This window comes from Carassius gibelio, chromosome A5 (genome assembly GCF_023724105.1).
Source record: "Carassius gibelio isolate Cgi1373 ecotype wild population from Czech Republic chromosome A5, carGib1.2-hapl.c, whole genome shotgun sequence".
Classification (NCBI taxonomy): Eukaryota; Metazoa; Chordata; class Actinopteri; order Cypriniformes; family Cyprinidae; genus Carassius; species Carassius gibelio.
In genome coordinates, this window is record NC_068375.1 from 11,206,851 (window position 1) to 11,214,343 (window position 7,493).

The 7,493-nt window shown below is 41.7% G+C and overlaps 1 long non-coding RNA gene across 1 annotated transcript; it reads left to right on the top strand.

Annotated features, from left to right (window-relative positions):
- Positions 1-1,444: 1,444 nt before the first annotated feature.
- On the top strand, positions 1,445-2,608 carry LOC127987733 (uncharacterized). Its single transcript, XR_008161356.1, has 3 exons — positions 1,445-1,570; positions 1,681-1,781; positions 2,261-2,608. It is a non-coding gene; the product is annotated as an uncharacterized LOC127987733 (long non-coding RNA).
- The last annotated feature ends 4,885 nt before the right edge of the window (positions 2,609-7,493 follow it).

The following is a 7,493-nucleotide window of genomic DNA, read 5'->3' on the forward strand; positions in this document are numbered from 1 at the left end:
GTACATTTTTCAACTATCTGTACTTTACTGGAGTAGTTTTATTTTGAGTAACTTTTACTTTTACTTCACTAGTACATTCCAAAGCATAAAATCTTACTTTTAACTTCACTACATTTCATAAAACATATCGTTACTCCCTATCAGCGCGCGTGCGTCTGATGTTGCTAAAAGTAAGATATTAATGTCGAAATTTTGGATTAATTATTGTAAGTGAAAATCATATTTAGGTCAAAATTGTCAGTTGTTTAGGAACTAAATCCGTTGTAAAGAGTGATCTATTTAAACCCACTGTTCAAATGTTCGAGTGCAGATGATGCAGACACATCAATTTTAGGTTAAAAAAAAAAAAAAAAACATAAAAAAACACAGATTAAATACAGTAACTCATGCATGTTCAAATTCCCCGCTGCCGTAATGTTAACAGTTTTTACTAAAATGCTACCATCCATGTCCTATGTGACGTCTGTTTTTATATTGTTTATCAACAGTAACGTTATACATGTATATTGTTTGGATTAACTAGACGAGTAGACATGAATGTTTATTCATAACCGTACTGAAAATAAGTAAATATTGTTAGCTGATGCTAACTGTCTAGCTAACAAGCTTGCTGGTGCTAACTTGAGGTAATTTGTATAAATAATGTCCAAATATTTTTATTCAACCACCTATCTAGGGACAAAAGTAAGGATGTGATGTTCAGAACATGGTAACAGTAATTATCAAAGTAGGAAGAGATGCACCCCGTTTGGCCAGGGGTGTTTTTAAACCACAGACAAGGTTTGAGAAGGAAGAAATCATTATGAAAATCTAATTATATTTTCTTTAAAATGTCCTTCCTAACTTCAGGCCTTATTATCATGTCATATATAACTGTGATGTTCTGTAAAACAACAAATTTTAAAATACTTTGTTCTTACTGGTGAAAATCAGATGGTCATCTCTGTTTTCTCTCAGGAACATCATAGTGTAAGCTTCACAGTGAACATTACTCTCATCAACGTAGTCCATATCAACAACAAAAATATATCTTGACTCCATATAGTGGTTATTTTGGAAAAAATCCCAGGTATTTTGAGCAGTAGGATTATAAAAAAAATATGTGCTAATATAAAATTAAATTAAGTAGCCTATATAAAATTGCAAACATCTATCTTTCAGTACTTTTTTACTTAACTACATAAAAAAATCGAGTACTTTTGTACTTTCACTTGAGTAAAATTGAAAAAGGAGTACTTTTACTCTTATTGGAGTAATATTTTATTATATGTATCTGTACTTTTACTCAAGTAATTGATTTGTGTACTTCGTCCACCACTGGTTTACAGACGGTGAACTCACATCCGTCCATCACATCCCTCACTGCTGCAGTCAGACTGAATCTGATCATGATGAGATAGGGACATCGAGGCTGTCCTTGTCTGAGTGCACAGAGAGGATGAGAAAGACCATGATGAAGACCCTGAACAACACAACCCTGAACAAGAGCAGGAGAACATGTGCGGGACGATCTGACTGCTGCTGTGTCTGCTCACCATGAGCACCACTACCTGGAAAACATTTACACAGAGTAAAACACTTTATATGATGTTGTCAGCATTCTATTTATTGCTGAATTTAATTTTATATTTTTACAATTGCATGTTAATTTGATATAGCTTCATTATTTCTGTGGTGTAGTGAACTGGACTGGTCAGCAGAAGGTTGCTGGATCAATCTCCAGCGGTGTGTCTTTACTCCCGGTGACTCCAGAGGGATTGAGAGCCTGTAATAAGAGCACTGTAAGTCACTTCAGATAAAAGTGTCTGGCAAATTAATACATGTAAATTTGAATTTTGTGAATGTTTTATTGTGTCTTGGGCAGAAAAATGCTTAATAAAGCTGCTTATTTCTTAAAGCTTTTTTCTTTAACGTTCTACTATAATATTAATGCATGCATACATTTAATACAGTTTCTATTTGGGGTTTTAAAGGGTCAGGTCATCTAAACATATAAATTCAGTCATTAATGACTTGTCTTCATTCTGTTCAATCCTTTGTCCAAACACAAAAGGTGATTTTTGTCAAGTTTCTCATGCTGGTTTGTGTTCATACAGTATCAGTCAATGGAGTCTGACTTTCAGATTCTTCATTAAATTATTTGATGATACTTTAGAAACTTCTGAAACTCAGGTTTTATTGACTGATGTTGTATGAACAGAAACCAGCAGAACATACTTGACCAAAATCACATCCTCAGTGTCTTTTGGTCTTTCTCTAGATGCTCTCGGTGGCTCTGGGGTCACTGAAGATGAAGAGTCCACAGGAACACCTGGTCCTGATGAGAAAACAAGGGGAGATGCAGTGATGGAGCATTTCACCCACTGCACTCCATCTTCTCCATCCTCAGAGCACACAGCCGTCAGCAGACATTTCAGATCCTGCAAAGATGCACAAACACAAAACAAAAGCAGTCATTTTAACAGCACAGTGTCATTTCATTTCTGTATTAGAAGTAACAGAATGATCTAACTTTATATTTTTCTTTCAGGTTTTTTCCACAGATGCTGCTGTCACCTGCTCCACCACAAAAGATCTGCATCAAATGTACAGCAAACCAGAATCAGAAAAGTGCTGTAATAACTGTTTATTAATAAACTACAACTTAAAATGTATAAGATGTTTTATTGAAGACTGTAGTGTCCTCGCTCTGAGAGTCTTTGAGGGCAGGATTTCTTCATCAGTCTCTCTTCAGCAGATAAACACACGTCTCATCTGTCCCTGTAACATCCAGACAAGAGTCCGTCTCTGTGATTTATCTGTGATATACTGCATTTGCATGTTGAGATAGATGCTGATGTGTTCACTCACTTTATCCAACACAAGAGCTCCACAATTTGTCAACAATACTAATGGTCAAATGAAATAGATAACTTATGTTTACTTAATGTAGATTTATTTATTTACATTACTTACATTCATCTAAAGCAATGTAGACAGTTGATTCTAAATAAAAACACAGAACATTTCTCTGTCTCATATTAAACCGACAATTAATCGTCTTTAAGATGTATATGGTTCATGCAAATCCACTTTGGAGATGTACAGGTGCTTACTGGAGATCCGCTGTTCGCTTTACATAATAAAACATGCTTTGATGTTGTTTTTTTATTACAAATATACTACAATGTTACTGGCTAGCGTCTTTACACCTTAACAAATCAACAGTTTACTCAGTAGCTCAACAAATATGATTTTACCACATGAGAACTGTGTTTTGTTTTCACCTTTTTATAAAAACCCTCTATGCTGCTCTCCTTCACGTTCGATGATGATTTATCCCTTTCTCGTGGCATTCTGGGATTGAAAAGCATCCATCGATGAACCCTTCAGAATCTTGGCTGAAGCAGTAGGACATCCGGGGATTTCTCGCCTACTGTTTTATGGTTCAAGGTTTCGAACGTACTTCTTTCTTCACATACTCTTTTTCCCTACTATATAGTAGGTGAGTAGGCATATTAGAAAGCAAATTAAGTATACGTACAACTGGATCTCGCGAGAGTTATTGCAATTCTCGCCTACTCTTTTATGAACGCAAAAGATTCAAACATACTAATTTGTCGCATACTGCTTTTTCCATACTATATAGTAGAGAAATATTCTATTTCGGACGCAGACTAAAGAGACTGTGTCTGTTCCCCGAACTAGAAAATACAAAAAAAAAAAAAAACGTCCAAACCAAGTTAAGATTAACAATTTAATTGAGGTTCAATAAATAAAAAAACAGATGCAATACGGATAAACAAATGATAAAGCTTGGCTTATTGAATATCAGATCCCTTTCTATGAAAACACTTTTTGTAAATAATATGATCACTGATCATAATCTAGATGTGCTCTATTTGACAGAAACCTGGCTAAAACCTGATGAATATATTCTTTTAAATGAGTTCAACCCCCAAGATTACTGTTATAAACAATGAGCCACATCTAAAAGGCAAAGGGGGAGGTGTTGCTTCAATTTATGAAAACGTTTTCAGGATTTCTCAGAGGGCAGTCTTCAAGTATAACTCATTTAAAGTAATGGTGCTTCATATAACATTATCCAGAGAAACAAATGTTAATAATAAATCCCCTGTGATGTTTGTACTGGCTAATGTATACAGGCCACCAGGGCATCATACAGACTTTATTAAAGAGTTTGGTGATTTTACATCAGAGTTAGTTCTGGCTGCAGATCAAGTTTAGTTGGTGATTTTAATATCCATGTTGATAATGAAAAAGATGCATTCGGATCAGCATTAATAGACATTCTGAAATTCCTTAGCATACCCAAAACCTCAGAACAACTTGATGATGTAACAGAAACTACGGACTCTCTCTTTTCTAGCATTTTAAATACAGTTGCTCCTTTACGCTTAAGGAAGGTTAAGGAAACCAGTATGACACCATGATATAATGAGCATACTCGCACCCTAAAGAGAGCAGCCCGAAAAATGGAGTGCAGCTGGAGGAAAACAAAACTAGAGGTATTTCATATTGCATTAACCGATCCTACAGAAAAGCATTAAAAACGGCTAGATCTGATTACTTTTCTTCTCTTTAGAATAAAACAAACATAACCCCAGGTATTTATTCAATACAGTGTCTCATGATCCTGGCTCTCTTTTTCTTTCCCCCTCCCTTTTTCACTTAAACTCTCTCCCTCCCGTGGCTGGAATGAGCCGGCGCTGCTCGCTCGCTTTCTGGAGGGCCTCAACGGCGATGTAAAGGATGAGATTTTGTCCAGGGAGGTTCCTACTCGTCTGGATTCACTGATTGACTTATCATTACGTATCAAGAATCGTTTCAACCAGCACCACCGCGCTCGAGATCTGGAGTCTGCTCTACTGGCTTTGCTACCCGCCGATCCCCTTCCACTCTCCTCCTCCGAACCTGAGGCCATGCAACTGGGCGGCATCCGCATATCCTCTACGGAGCGAGAGCGAAGAGTTATCAATCGCCTCTGCATGTATTGTGCTTCACCTGCGCATTTTGTCACCGTGTGTCTGTTAAAAGCCAGAGCTCATCAGTAAGGGGAGGGCTACTGGCGAGCGCAACCACTCTGGTCTCTCCTCCTAACTCCTGCACAACCTTCACGATCCATCTTCATTGGCCTGGTTCCTCTACCTCCTGCAGGGCCCTGATTGACTCCGAGGGCAATTTCATGGATGAGTCATGGGCTCGCGCACAAGGTATTCCCCTGAAGGAGTTAGATGCACCCTCTCCCCTATTTGCTCTAGACGGAAGATCTCTCCCGAGGGTTAACCATGAAACTCCACCCTTAACACTCACTATATCCGGTAACCACTGTGAGACCATTTCCTTTTTAACTTTTCATTCCCCATATTTCACGGTAGTTTTAGGACATCCCCGGCTTATACAGCACAATCCCCAGATTAACTGGATAAAGTGTACCATTCTCTCTTGGAATGTTTCTTGTCTCTGTTTTTCAGGAGGACCCAGGTGATTTGTCTGGGGTGCTGGAGGAGTATCACGATCTGCGGATGGTTTTCAGCTGTTCTTGGGCCGCTTCTCTCCCCCCTCACCGTCCCTATGACTGTAGCATCGACCTTCTCCCGGGCACTACGCCACCTCATGGTAGATTGTATTCCCTGTCGAGCCCCGAACGCGAAGCTCTTGAGAAATATCTGTCGGAGTCCCTGGACGCAGGTACCATAGTTCCCTCATCCTCTCCTGCGGGCGCTGGGTTGTTCTTCGTGAAGAAGAAGGATGGTTATTTGCGCCCCTGCATAGACTATCGGGGCATTAATGAAATAACTATTAAAAACCGTTATCCATTACCCCTCATGTCATCGGCCTTTGAGGTCTTGCAGGGCACCAAATTCTTCACGAAGTTGGACCTTCGCAACGCCTATCATTTGATTCGCATAAGGGAGGGGGATGAATGGAAGACCGCGTTTAACACGCCCCTTGGGCACTTTGAATATCGCGTTCTCCCGTTCGGTCTTGTAAATGCCCCCGCTGTCTTTCAGGCGTTGGTCAATGACGTCCTTAGAGACATGCTCAATATTTTTGTTTTAGTTTATCTCGATGATATTCTTATTTTCTCGCCCTTCCTCCAGGTGCACGTCCAGCAGGTTCGCCGCGTTCTTCAAAGGCTTCTCGAGAATAGACTGTTCGTCAAGGCTGAGAAATGCTGCTTCCCCTGTGCTTATTTCTCACATCGGTTATCTCCCTCTGAGTGTAATTATGACGTGGGCAATCGTAAATTACTCGCCATCCGCCTGGCGCTAGGTGAATGGTGTCAGTGGCTGGAGGGTTCCTGTGTTCCTTTCATAGTATGGACGGATCACAGGAACCTCAAATATATTCGTTCCGCCAGGAGGATGAGTGCCCGCCAGGCTCGTAGGGCGTTGTTTTTTACCCATTTCATCTTTTCCAATTCCTACCGACCCAGCTCGAAGAACGTCAAGCCTGATGCTTTGTCCCGCCTCTTTGATTCCTCAGAGGGCTCTGAGTCACACGTTCCCATTATCCCTAAGGGGCGCGTGATTGGTGCGGCCATCTGGGGAATCGAGAGATTAGTCAAACGGGCTCTTTCTCACTCCGCCACTCCCCGATGTCCCACCGATCTTCTTTTTTTCGTCCCCACATCCGCCCCCCCGGCAGTCCTCCAGTGGGCTCACTCGTCTAAATTAGCTGCCCATCCCGGCGTTAGGGGCACCCTGGCTTCCATAGGCCAACGGTTCTGGTGGCCCTCCCACGAACGGGATACTCGTCGTTTTGTGGCCACCTGCACCGTGTGCCCACAGACTAAGTCTGGGGACTCCCCTCCGGCCGGCCTCCTCAGACCCCTCCCCATTCCCTCATGCCCTTGGTCCCATATCGCTCTAGATTTCATTTCGGGTCTCCCCCCGTCGGCCGGTAACACCGTTATCCTCACTGTCATCGACCGTTTCTCTAAGGCAGCCCATTTTATTCCATTATCCAAACTCCCCTCCGCCAAAGAGACCGCCCAGATTGTCGTTGAAAATGTTTTTAAGCTACATGGTCTTCCTTCTGATGTTGTCTCTGATAGAGGTCCCCAATTCGCGTTGCAGTTTTGGAAGGAATTCTGCCATTTAGTCGGAGCGTTCGCTAGTCTCTCGTCCGGTTTCCATCCTCAGACTAATGGTCAGGCCGAACGAGCCAATCAAACCATCGGCCGCATGTTACGTAGCCTTGCGTTTCGCCACCCGGCATTGTGGTCTGAACAACTGCCCTGGGCTGAATATGCTCATAATTCGCTCCCGTCCTCTGCCACCGGGCTATCTCCTTTTCAAGCGAGTCTCGGTTATCAGTCACCCTTGTTCTCGTGCAAGGACTCTGAGTCCAACGTTCCGTCGGCTCAGGCGTTCGTTCAGCGCTGTAAGCGTACCTGGAGGAGAGTCAGATCCTTGTTTGACGTTCTAGAGACCGGACCCTACGAGTCGCTAATCGCCGCCGAGTCAAGAGCCCTAGATATATTTGCG